This window comes from Parasteatoda tepidariorum, chromosome 5 (genome assembly GCF_982258835.1).
Source record: "Parasteatoda tepidariorum strain Cologne lab strain chromosome 5, Ptep-v5.0, whole genome shotgun sequence".
In the NCBI taxonomy this organism is placed as follows: Eukaryota; Metazoa; Arthropoda; class Arachnida; order Araneae; family Theridiidae; genus Parasteatoda; species Parasteatoda tepidariorum.
Window position 1 is genome coordinate 117,343,851 of NC_141759.1, and position 13,827 is coordinate 117,357,677.

Consider the following 13,827-nt stretch of genomic DNA (forward strand, 5'->3'; position numbering starts at 1 on the left):
AATATATTGATAAAAACTAACTGCAATCAGAGCAACGCAAAGAATCAAGCAAGCTGATCATCAGGCTTAAGACTCTAAACCAGTAATTTTGTCGCGGCACACTTTACTTACCTTTAATACAGTGTGAAAATTACAGGTCAATGAAAATAGGGAAAAAGATAATAATAAAAATCTGGAGAAAAAAAATATATATGATTCACACTATTGTATTGATATATTTTGCTTTGGCTATATTTATACAATATTAGAAAGCACTCCTTTTTGCAGACATAATCGTGTGAGCTGATGAAAAGATTATATCTTTCATTTTCCGGATTTTTCTTAATTTTTTTCCTTCAGATTTTTATTATTATTTTTTTCCCCTCTTTTCATTGTTCTGTAATTTTTTTTCATGTTTTCTCCAGATTTTGAACTTATTTTATGAGTTCTAATTACTGGCAGCTGAAGCGCATCAAATAAAACTTACTGTTTTTCTTCTTTTTGTATTTATTTATTATGCTATATATATATATATATACCTTGTCACTATTCACATAAAGTGTTGCTCAAAATCTTTTTAATCCAAATGTTGAAACAGAAATTCTGTTACCCCTATAAATATTTAAGAAAAATCTCTGACTAAAAGCCAGAGAAGTTGACAGGTCTATGTTTGTCACGAGATTGCGGAGCCCTAACCTTCATCACCCTCTTGGCATACAATGGGCTGTTGTAAGAATGCTTTGCTCTTACTATAATGCAGTGAAGAACAATGCTTGGTGCAAATTTTCAAATAAATCTCTTGGCATGATTCATTTATTTTTATTCTTTCATTATTCAGTCTGCTTATTTTCTTGATGAATGTAGCAAGGAAAATGCTATTTTCACAATTTTAAAGTAATATTAAAAAAATGAAAAAAGATAACTTGTAAAGCCAAACTAAAAATTCTTTATTTAAACTATTAGCAAATGTACAAAACACAAAATGTACATAGTACAAAACATTTGAGTTCATTTGAACACTTGCGATAAAAAGTTTTTTATTTTAAATTCTACACATGCAGCAGCCTATGAAGGGTTAAAGCCTACTGAGCCCATACAAGTTTTTGTGACTCTAGGCTCTGGAGTGCCAGAGCAAATATTGGGTGATCAACCAAGTGTGGAAATCCCCAATGTTTGGTACTCATTCAAGGTTCCCACTCAATTTCAGAAGGAAAAAAATTCCCTGACTTTTCCAGGTATTTCAGGAAAAATTCAGTGAAAAATAAAAAATCAGTGAAAATTTTTCATCAGAAATGATTTTACTTTTTATTTGTAGTGCCAAATACTAGATTTTGTGACCAAAACAATATCATTGGAAGAGGAATAAAACATGCAAGTTTGGCTAAAATGTTAAATTTTTGCACCAAATAACTGTAATAGATATCAGAATTATTTAACTAAAAAGTTTACATAAAAACTGTGGTCTTCCAGTAAAAAACTTTTTAAGAGAGGGGGAAAAAAAACTAATTATTGCGAGTAAAAACTTTTTATTTTTTAACATAAATGATACTATCTTGTGATTTTTTTCAATTTTTTGAACATAATTAAACCTATTTTGCAGCAGGCTTCCCACTCAATTTCTGAAGAGAAAAAATTCCCTGACTTTTCCAAGTATACTTAGTAAATTTCAATGGAAATCCAAACCATATTTTATCATACTATGCAATTTTTCATCCGAAAATTTTAAATTTTTTATTTATTTGTAATGTCAAATATTAGATTATGTGAGCAAAAACATATAACAGAATGAGAATGGAAATATAGAAAAGTTTCTCTAAAAAAGGAATTCCAGTTTAGACATACTTTAATATAGTCATTTTAATATAGACATACTTTATAAAATGACTCTACTAGATGCTAAAATTAACTCGAATCTCGATAACTGATAACTGTTACTGACAATTCTAAGACTGATCTATTACCAGGTATGTTGAAGAATTTTTCCAGGTATTTTGTAAAAAATTAAAACTTTCCCTGACAATTAGAGTCAAAATAAAATTCCCTGAAAATTTTAGGTTTTTCGTGTTCTCCCTGCTATTTTATTGACCCACTGAATGGATGAAAGGCTGTGTCAACCTTGCCTGGTCCGAAGCAAGAACTCTGGACCTAAGAATAAGAGTGCAACTTTACCACTGAGCCACCGGGACTCTCTACAGTTAAAACAAAGGCAAAAGGTATAACAGACAGAAATTTTTTTTTAAATACAGGGTATCTGCTAAATTTTAGATTTTCAAATCCATGACTTTCCAAGAATTTTTCTTTACTTACAATTGAAGTTACAATTTTCGCCGACAAAAACACAACCATAAATTTGAAAAAGCATTGTAATAACATTAATTGAAATGATAGGTATAACTAAAACTGTTATACTCTGCATTTTCATATTAATAGATTTTAAGCTTAAAAAACAGAGCAAAGAAGAGTTGCAGCAATAAAATAGCTGGAAAAAAAATACAAAAGCAAATAACTAAATACAGTCAGATATATGTTGTTATTTAAAGTTGTTTTATTTCTTCTTAAAAGTGTTATCTAAAAAGCTTAAACTAGAATTTTAAATTGATAAAATAAAAAAATAAATAAAAAATTCTGAAATCACATAAGTTTAAAAGTAAATTAATTCACTCTAGAAATGACGTTCTTTCCTTCATTTTTTGAAAGAACACTATACTTTTTAAAGAACAGGTTAAAAACATTTTATATTTTAATAAAATATGACTGTGAGTAGGGATTTTGTTACAAATTTAGATATTCGTTTTATTGGAACACTGTGAAATTGGGAAAATTCTATTTTAAAAATTAAATTTTTCGGCGACCTAAATCCATGACGTATCATGTTTTTTTTTAAATAGTTAAAATCATAAGATTTTATGACAAATTTTGTTCATTACCGAAATCTATGACTTTCCATGATTTCTCATGACTTTCCAGGTGCGCAGTAGAGATTTTTTCCTTTGAGGCACAGTAAAAAGTAGCTGCTATTTTTTAATTATTCAAAACTATTATAAGCTCTCGAGTTTTAGTAATATTTTCTTATGATAGTTAGAGCCTATAATATATTAGTAAAATTATTATAAGCTCTCAAGTTTAGTAATAGTCAAGTTTAGATTATCAGTGTTTATAGAAATATTTATCTGTATCAACGTACATTTATAAATGTATTCTTAAAAAATTCAATGTCGTTTTTAAACGAATATTTAAAACTAAGATGAAACAATATTTATTTTTTTATTAACAAGAAATCCATTCAGAAAATATTTTGATTATTTACAGTATTATGGGCTTTAAGACATCTTTGGAAGAAAATCTCAAGTGATACTGTCAAAAACCAGTTTACGACATCCAAAAATTTCTACCTCCACGGTATAAAATCCTCTTTTTTTTAAATCCAGACACAAATCATCACTTTTGTATTCTTTTTTTTACAATAAAAATACTGTATTTCTTTACTTAAAAGGATTAATTAAAATGAGCACTGCATAACACTCATATAAACAAACTGCAATTAGATTAAATGTTAAAAAAAATTATCTCTCGTTTGAAACTAAATTGACACTTAGTCATTAATATAAAGTGACTTTAATTCAAGTTAAAAAGAAATCAAAAATTTAATAAATATCTTCATTATAGAAATATTTCACAATAAACAATCTGTGTTCAAAAGTCGTATTCTTCTATAACAATCTCTTCATCAAGCAATATCTTGACATCCGACTTGTTTGCAATGTTTCATTCATCAATTGTGATACTCGCTCTCTTCTGCTTCAAAAGAAATAGTTAAAAATTTAAAATTTTACAAGAATAAAAGTAAGAAATCAATAATGATGAAAATGAGTATCAATAATGGTGAAAATAAAGATCGAAAGATACGGAAATGAGTTTTCCCTACCTTTTAAAAAGATATAGAATAATTTTCAATTAAAAAAAAAAAACATCCTTAAACGTATGTTTGTATCTCATTAAATTTAAAAAACTGAATTGACAGAATACTACAAAGTATAAAAAAGTCATTAGTATAAACCAAAGTCAAATAAAATTTTCTGATAATTCAATATACCTTGCACTTTAATGCTGCTTCAAATTTATGTTACAAAATTAAAAAAGAGTAAAAAGAGTAATATTTTTGGAGGGTTGTTGTTGTTAATTTTCGTCGCACTAGAGCTGCACAATGGGCTATTGGCGACGGTCTGGGAAACATCCCGGAGGATGATCCGAAGACATGCCATCACAATTTTGATCCTCTGCGGAGGGATGGTACCCCGGTAGCCCGACGACCTGCGAGCGAAGCGTAGCACTTTACGGTAGCACAGTTTAATGAGGACCAATACCGCACACCCTCGGTCCCTATGCAGACTGAGGCATGAGACTATGCTATTTTTGGAGGGAGTGATGAAATTATTTGCGGTCAGAGTAGGAGTTATTTTCTAAGCATATCTGAAGATTTTCTTAAAGCAAACACAGATTTTTTTTTTAATATTAAAATCAGCAGACAGAAAACTATGTTGAAAATTTTAATTACATTTCGTTAATTCTTTTAAAGATATCAAATTAAATAAAATTTTAAAAAATTAAGAATTTTTTACTTATTTATTTACAGAATTTCAGAAATTTACATAAAATATGACTTAGTGCTACATTTTTTAATTGATGTACAATTTTCGCTTGATATATGTTAGACTATGCCTAATTTTTGGAATATGAAGAAATGGAATTCTTGAATAAAAGAATATGAAGATTGCGCTTCAGATTAACTCAGTAAATTCTGCTGCTTGGTATATAAGTTGTACAGAGCCAGCATCAAAAATACAAAAGTAATAACCAATCAGAGTTTTTAAATGAAGGAATACATTGCATAAAACAGATTGCATAAAACAGTTTGCAATAAAGCATTTAGCATTGATTTAAAATAGTTCTTAAGTATCAAGAACAAAATGCAGCTTTCTAAACTAGCTAACATTTGGTGAATGAAACAATCACCAAGTTACATTAGAAATAACCATACCTGCCAGCATTGGAGAAATGAAATCATTGAGATTTTACTAGTGAAATTTTTTAGGCTACTAGTAAAGTTTTACATCATGCATAACCAAAGTCAAAAAGAGAAATTTCAAATTGGATATAATGAAAGCAGTTACATTTAGCGAGGTAAAAAATATGTGTATAAATTTTAATCTAAAAAAGACTTTTTTAAAGCATTATTAATAATTACTTCAAACTATTTTAATTTATAATTGTCGTCTAACAGTCGACCCAATTTTTTGGGTTTACGACTACTAACGTTCAACTCCGTAGAATTATAATTTTGAACCATAACACATATAACAAAGGAACTCTTGGATCAAGTATTGGGAGAAATTTGTCTTTGTGGAGGACTTTTTGATGGAACTAACCCGCATTTGCGTTACATGGAGAGGAAACCACAAAACACTGCCACGGTTTGACGGCAGGGGGACTCTACCCTATGATCTGTCAACCACTGAAGATATTTTTACTTAAACTATTCACAATCATTATACTGTAGTACCGGCATTAGTACTATCTGTTGAGGAATATGAAGTATTTTTGCCATCAAAAATATTTTATTGCCATATTTTTTTAAAAATTTCTTCAACAAATACAGAAAAATCTGAGAATATGCAGGTAAACAGGAGATAGTCGTAAAATACAGGAGTTTTGGTTAAAAAAACAGGAGACTTGTCAGGCATGAATAATGTAACTCTAGAGAAAAAGATCAGAAAGTCTTTTCTTGAGTGAGGATGCGCGTTGAAATAAAGATAATAATATTTGTTTTCCTAGAAAGAAAGATGCGTAATTTATGAAAGAGCAAAATGCTTTGCATTTATTTAATTTGCATAAAAACAATACAGTATAACTGTACAACAACAAGGATTTCAATACAAGTTAGCGTTCACAAATTGTGGAATTCTGCAATGCACATATTACTTAATTCTATATATGTATAGAAAAATTTATTTAGGTATATATTTAGAAAAAAAAATCAATACCTTGGCAAATATACAAAATTAAAAAATATATGACACTTAAATTTTACATTTCATTGCAAAAAATATAAAATTTTATCGAACATTTGAAATCAACGTTCTAATTTTTGGCTAAATTAGAACTAAAACATATTGCCTTTTTTGACAACTGCATTTAAATCACTAAAAATATTTTCTCACAGCATTTCAGTTTAAGTTCTTTTGTTCTCCTACACAGTCTATACTCTTCTGTATTGCTTTCAAAATGGTTCCAAGGAGTACAAAAAAAGTTATTTTAGATTTGTTTCAAAACCATAATTTTTATCACTTTTATATCTCCAAATAATCAGTTGCTGAAAAATTTAGTGTTAAGAGTTACGATTCTGAGACCTGTACAGTACTGAGTAAAAGAATGGTACAATCCTCTTCTCTCATTAAAGATAGCATTATCTCAACATATTTATCTTTAGCACAGCTTTATATTTTATTTTATAACCAGTATTGAACAGTCAAGCCAATTTCAGGTTTACAACCATCCATGCTTTACTACGTTTCCTTGTACATTTTGAACCAAATCCAGAAGACAAGAAAACTCCTGGACTAACCAACCTTTGTAACGATGCGCACAATTTCCTTCTTAACACAAAATAGAGGCATGCTGCTTGAGAAGATATCATTTTCAATACTTATAAAACATTTTCTTGAGAGTGTAAAGACAGATGTATCTAGTCCTTCAAACTGGGAAAAAATAATAAATAAAAAATAATCAAAACACAAAATTCCTCAAAAAAAACCCTTCACAAGGTATATAGATCATAATTCTTAATAATGAAAACCTAGAAATATTTCCTCGCAGAATTATGATATATAGTAACTGTTAGGTTATTTTAAAAGAGCAGAATGAAACTTTATAAAAAATAATGTTATTTATGCCCATACAAATTTTATACCAATTATAAAGCATGGAAGAATTAGTAGCTTTTGGAATTTGCTTTGGTTCGTTTTCGAATTGAGGCACTGTAACATATTGTCTGTTTTATTAATAGAAAAAATAAAACTATAATTTTTTTTCCAAGAAAAAAACTATTTCGAGAGAAATGAATGTTTTCAGTTGTATTATTTTTCAAAACTCACAACATAATAATTTAGACAGCAAGAAAGCATTGACTGTATTATTACCAAAAGAAAGATAACAAAATTCATTTTACAAAACTACAATTAACCTTCAACCACTCACATAAGTACAGAGAAGTTAAGATATTTTTTATTAAGTGGTAATACCTTTGAAAGCAATTTAGGTTTAAAATTTTGCCTTTTTTTATAAAAAAGTACAAAGTAACTATTAAAATAAAGTCTCACCACTAAAAGCATATTTCAGAGATTTTTGCTACCACCACTGGTGTAAGATAAAAAGAAAAAAAAGAAAGAAAATTTAAAAAATGAAAGCAAATATAAAGTTACATGATATTAATTTTGAAAAGAATCTTCATTTATACCTTTGATAAATTTTCATAAAACTGAGGTTTGTGCAGGTCTCCATCTCCTATTATTCACAGAAGACAACTTGAACATCAGATATCTAGATGCCAAAGACACCATACAATCGTTCATTGTGAACTCTGAAATATATATATACACTACCTTACAATATTTTTTAAAATTTCTCAAGAAATACTTAGAGTATTATTTAGTAATTTAAGCAGTTTTTAGTTCATCTGATTTTTTATACTTCGCAACAAAGTTTAAAGCTTTCAGAATTTTAAGAAACTGATAATAAATTTTTAAAAAAAAGTATTTTTATACACCTATGCAAGAAAATCAATTAAGAAGCTTTTATTGCTAATTTTGGTAGTGGTTTGTAATAACAGCATAAAATTTTATAAGCCTAGCTTAAATATTTATGGAGATTATACAAAACAAATTTCTTTGTCTTATGTTTTTTTGCTATAACTTTAAAAATATTCAGTACAATTAAACAAATTTTTAGAAAAATTTAAAACTATTTACAAAAATATTGATTTAAAATAATTCAATAAGCTCAAGATATGAGTATTTAAAGTAGTTTGTTTAGTTGCGCACGTACAGAAAATTTAAAAAAAAAAATCTTTTTCATATTTTTCTAATGAATTGTATTTGGCAACTAATGAAAAACATCTGATTTCAATATCTTAAAAATTATCAAGCAATTTTTGTACTTTTTAAAAGAAAGCTAAAAATGATAAGGATTTTTCCACAAGTTTCATTTTGTAAGATACAACAAGATTTATTAAAAATGACACTGGCAATAATAGCCGAGACTATGAAAAGAAATTTGCAAATTTAAAAAATACAAAAATTACTTAGAAAATTGCTTGAGACTTTTTAAGATATTTGAATCAGTACTTAGTTGCTAAACGTGGCTCACTACAAAATTATGATAAAAAAATGTTTAATCGAGACCCCCCAAAAAATGAAATATTAAGTTAAGTTGTTCTTAAAATATTCTGAATTTTTTAAAAAAAGGCAAAGATCATTTTATCTTCAGACAAAAGAGTACAAGGCTGCAAGAAATAATAATTTTTACATGATCAGTTTTCTTTAGAAATAAAAGATTAAATTTAATTTAATAGCTCTAAAACTAATTTGAAAATTTTTAGAAAGAAAGAAAAATATAATGCATATCTTCAGACTTATGAATATGTGTCTTCAAAAACTCCTAATTATACTGCCAAGAGATTTTGCTTAACTAAATTGCACAGAACAGAAAAAAAAATTTAATTGAAACAAGTGATTCCACAACAAGAGAGTGGAGTATTGCAAATAAATCAAGTGTCTCATGACTTTCAGTCCCAGAAATTTTTTTTAATGTCCCAATAAAGCCTTTTGCATGAAACAAATTTATTAAGAAACAAGAATTTAAAAAGAAAATTTCTGCTTTTTTAATGAACATACAACATTAAAAAATCTCCGCAATCATAGAGTCCTCGGGTATTGAAAACTTTGCATTACTTTCTAATTGAGCCCGCGTGGCAGAACTTTTTCGAGCAATCTGTGACAGAACTCTCAAGCACTAATATCTTTCTGCAAGATACTTTTAATAATAACAAACATATACGTTACTAATTTAAAATGAAAGAGCTGTGCTTAAAAAAAAACTGGATAACTATATTTAAAAAAAAACTATATAAATTTTTAATTGAACATGGAATAATTATTCATTCTAATATTATGGGTTATATTCTCGCATTTTGTTGGGGGGGTTGAATTATTTCCTTCTTCACATTCTGTAAATAATCATGATAACAAAAAAAAAAAAAAAAAAAAAAAAAAAAAACAATTAGAAATCGTAAAATCCGTAGAAGTATAATTGCAAAAAAAAGATCAGTCACGAAATCACGCAAATCGGACTCCTCAAATGCATGCTTTGTTTCAAGATCAGGCTGTTGTAATAAATATTGTATGAAAAATATCAGATTTAAAAATCACGGTGAAATTAATAGTAATAACTGCCAAACATTTGATAGAATTATTGCCTTAAAAAGTAAATACTCTAATGCACAATTCGAATTTTCCATATTGAAATATATAGGAATATTTAAAATCCAAGTGAAAATCAATATCAACATCTGCTGAAAATACAAACAAAACATTATTTACACACCGACACATCGAATTATGATACTACCAGCATAAATTAAGCAAGTCAAAAAGTGATTATATAAATGCAGGATTCAAATATTACATGTAAATTGTTGTAGAAAAGAAAAGGAATTTTTTTTCAAAAGAAAACTCATTCTGCAAGAGCTCTGTAACGTTCTGCGACAATGTCACCACGATTCTGCCACAGGGTAATTGAGTAACACTTGATAGAGGAAAGTTTGGAAAAGCTAATGGGTTTGAGCAAATGTAAATATAAAAACAGAGTGTTCGGTCAAGAAGACAATAATTTTGGGGGTTCTTCAAATTTGTGGACTAAAAGATACATAAACCAGAGAAAACTATTTCTCAAAGTTTTAATTAAATTATTAGCAGTTTAAAAAAAAAAGTGATAGAGCACTCACCTAATCAGCTTTGCTTAATCATGCAATCAGCTTTGCTTTGGGAATATCTTGCAAAAACAAAGTAAAATCTTCAGATGTCTTATCAAACAATTCCTAAAATAATACAATACAAGATTAGAAAACATCAGTAAATGAATTAAAGCGATAATTATTAAACAGAGTCTGCATTGCATACCTGCCAACATTGGAGAAATAATTTGAACTCAATCTTTTTGTTAAGTAATAAATAGTTTATTTTGGCGATTAAAGATGTGGTATTAGTATTCTTTTTGATTTTATGATTGTTTAGATTTAAGAGCTTTCTGAGCATATGATATTTTGTGGAATTGTATTTTAATAAACAGCATACTTAGAAGAGAAATTAAAAATGCAGAATAAAGTAGATAGAAGAATGATATTTTTGTCAAAATAAGTTCCGCATTTAAGAGTTGCTGTAATTCTGTGTATTTACGCTGCAGCGACTTCATGTTCAGAAGTGCAATTTCATTTAGACCGCACGGTCACCATATCAACTTTCTACTTCATAGTTAAGTACCTATATATTCGACAGAAGCTTAGAATTTACAAGTCAAAAATTCAGAATGGATATCTGTTGGGTGGAAAAAGTATCCAATTAGACTATAATACATTGTTTTTACAAAAACCTCACATAACAAATGCATTGTATATCACAAAAGATGACATCGTGTAAAAAAATACTAGCACAAGTTTGAAATCAGATGTCACAGTGGGAGATGACAAATCATTTTCAGAATACAATTCTGGCAGTTTGAGCAAATAAAGATTCATATACATATTGAAAGTTTTTAATGCTGGCAAAACAAATGAATTATTCACTTCTTAATAGTCCTCATTTAAAAAATTTAAAAAAAAATATATTTTGTTCTTGCAGTTGTCTATTAAGGCACCAAGGTGAGATTTTTCTTGTTTATGTTTCCATTGGCGCCATCTATGCCCAAGAATTCGACTTCTGCCACACCCATACGTCACATCTATTTAAAGCGGATCCATTCCTATAATCTTTCATTCATTCACAGATTATAATTTTGACCTAAACCCCAGAGAACGATCAATCTCCTATCCAGTACTCCCAGAGGCATAAAATGTTATGGGGACATGGAGGATGTTGTGACCCGGCAGATTAAACATGCACCAGTCACCATTTACTACATGGAGAGTCTTCGGTTTGCTGGATTACACAATTTTTTATGTGGAACAAAACGTGTTGAGAACTTGGAGTGTGGCTTGACAGCAGTTTAGATTTGAATAAAAGCAGTATTTATTTCTAAATTGTTTACATCAGGATTATGTATTTTCAGATGAGTAGGAAGTACATTGTGATTACAATATTTAATATTTTTGAGATTACTAAAAAATTACTGCATGCCAAAGGCTTTTTACAATATGAAGTAAAAGTTATTTATATTTATTGAAGTAAAAGTTAGTTATTTTTAATACAAAAAGAATTTAGAGGAATATAATTTTAAAGAAATTAATATGTATGATAAAGATTGAGATAATTTATATGATAAGACTGACAACTCAGTTTTTTTTAACTGGATTACTAAGGAATGATTTACTTTTTTATTCTATTTTATTTACTATTCAACAGAGATTATTTTCCTCAAGTGTCTGAAACTAAGAAATAATAAATTTCTTTAAATGTTTCCTACAATTTTTATAAATTAAAAGCAACTTTATCAAAGAAAAAGTGTTATTATTAAAGAAAATTTTAAAAATTCAAATATTGCCTGGTATACAGTTTTTTTATATGATAAAATCAAAATGAAATTATTTTTCAATAATAATGGAAAATGTAGAATAAAATAATTTTTGAAAAAAGGATAGTTATTTATTTATTATTTTTATTTAACAAAAAGTAAAAAGCGGGTAGTTAAAAAAAATTATAAAATAAAATTTGTGACAATTAGATAAAATAGGTATTATTTTCATTTTAAACCAACGTACTAGTTTTGGTTCATAAAATTAATTCATAACTAAATTAATTAGTTTTGAAACTAACAAATTTCAATTTCATACATTTATTATGTTTATCCTAATCTCATTTCAACCAAGATGGTGAAAATTATTACTCAGGTGGATTTATAGCTTAATTTAATTTTAATTAGTACATCTTCTGTGTTTTAAATCACTAGAGCAGTGCTTCCCAAAGTGTGGTGCGTGTACCCCAAGCAATAAGCAATAGTAAAATACATTTTAACATACAAATTAAGTTGCATATAATTTGCAAACTCGTATTAACTTAACTCTTAAAGAAAACACAAAGGTTTTAAAGAATTTAAAATTAAAAGAAAGCATCTTTAATTAATAAAATTAAGAAATTTCGCGCAGACTAAAACATAATATATGAGTAGTACGCACTTGACTTTTGCTGCCAGTCGAACATGATGAATATCTTCAAGTTTTAAAACGTCTTTAAACTGTAAAAAAAAATTATTTTAATTGTTAAAAGGTTTCACAAATTTTGGGGGAATATTTCTTCCTTAATACTATTTCTTTTGCTAATTACATGAAAAAAACTTTCTAACACAAAGAAGACCACAGATTAAAACTTAAAAGGTTAATAAATAAATTAATTAAATAAAAAAGTTTACTTTAATTTGACTATGATATTAAACCAATCAGTTGGAAACAAAAGTTTCGATAGAGTTCTATTTGTTATTATCAAAAAAATGTACCTTACATTCTTATTAAGCAGACACGGAAAAAATTTGCTACTTTTATCTCTGCCTACTGCCTGAAAATTCGATCATTAGATCAAAAGTTATTAATGTATTCTCTTTTCTTTTTTTTTAAGCTCTGTGCAATCGTTAGAAACCTGATATCGTTAAAAACCTGACATACAAAAAAAAAATTGCTTACTTGAAAGAAATGCCAGATTCAGCTGCATTCATGACAAAGTCAGAATCTACACTGTTAAAAATTTGGAGAACTTTACAGATTTGGTTATTAACCTCTGGAACTTATTGGTAAATTTTAATGAAATTCGTTTTGGATACGTTGATATAATATTTAAAAAAAAAAAAAAAAACATTCGATGGTTATAATATACTATATGTAGCTATGTATATGTACTATGTGTAGCACTATATGAATGAAACAGTGATTATGGTATGAAATGAAAAATAGGTTAATGAAGTTCAAGATTCACTTTTACGGAGACACAGGCTGATATTCTGATTTCATAATGGAAATAAAGCAGTTTAAGAGTTTCTGTCGAAACTGGTATCGCTATCTCATTAAAGCTGTTTTCAAGCCCTGGACAATAGTAAAGATTGTGTGTTCTATTTTAATTGCTCTCCATTCCAAACATGTACTACCATAAAATTATATTATGTTCTATAAAGCTGAAGATCTGAGTGGCCAATCATCTAGCGAATATCTTCTAGAAAATTGCAAGAGCAAACAGCTTTAAGTGAGTGTCTATTGTTGATCAAGGCAATCATAGAGCTTTTAGAATTTATCCATATGCTGCACATTAGCTAATTTACCTCTCTAAAGAACATAGAAAGATTTTTAATTACTTAATATGATGCCTGCCAAGATTATCAAACTTCCTCTGCTAAAGCAGTTGATTTATTTAGTTGGTAGGTAGATAGTGAGTGCCTGGTTTGAATAATTCATAATTACGTATGGAAAGAACCAGAAATTTGATGTCTCCAGATATCTGAAAAATTGGACATTAAGGCAAAAGAGGTTTGATTGTCTTGATAGGCAAAATGCTGAATGGTCATTGACCCATCCATGTCTTTGAAAGAGGTTCTTTGACT

The 13,827-nt window shown here is 28.0% G+C and overlaps 1 protein-coding gene across 19 annotated transcripts in view; it reads right to left on the reverse strand.

Annotated features, from left to right (window-relative positions):
- Positions 1-909: 909 nt before the first annotated feature.
- LOC147810073 (recombining binding protein suppressor of hairless-like) overlaps positions 910-13,827 on the reverse strand; it is a 42,130-nt gene continuing 29,212 nt past the window's right edge. For 3 of the 19 annotated variants that reach the window (XR_015434174.1, XR_015434144.1, XR_015434173.1), the window contains 4 exons: positions 12,419-12,477; positions 10,037-10,129; positions 7,493-7,615; positions 5,828-6,734 (listed from right to left, as the gene is read on the reverse strand). The gene's annotated coding sequence lies outside the window, so the exon portion shown is untranslated. Of the gene's footprint in view, positions 3,778-5,827; positions 6,735-7,355; positions 7,393-7,492; positions 7,616-10,036; positions 10,130-12,418; positions 12,478-13,827 lie in introns of those variants that run through there. The other 16 variants (XR_015434171.1, XR_015434149.1, XR_015434146.1 and 13 more) reach the window with 15 other exon arrangements.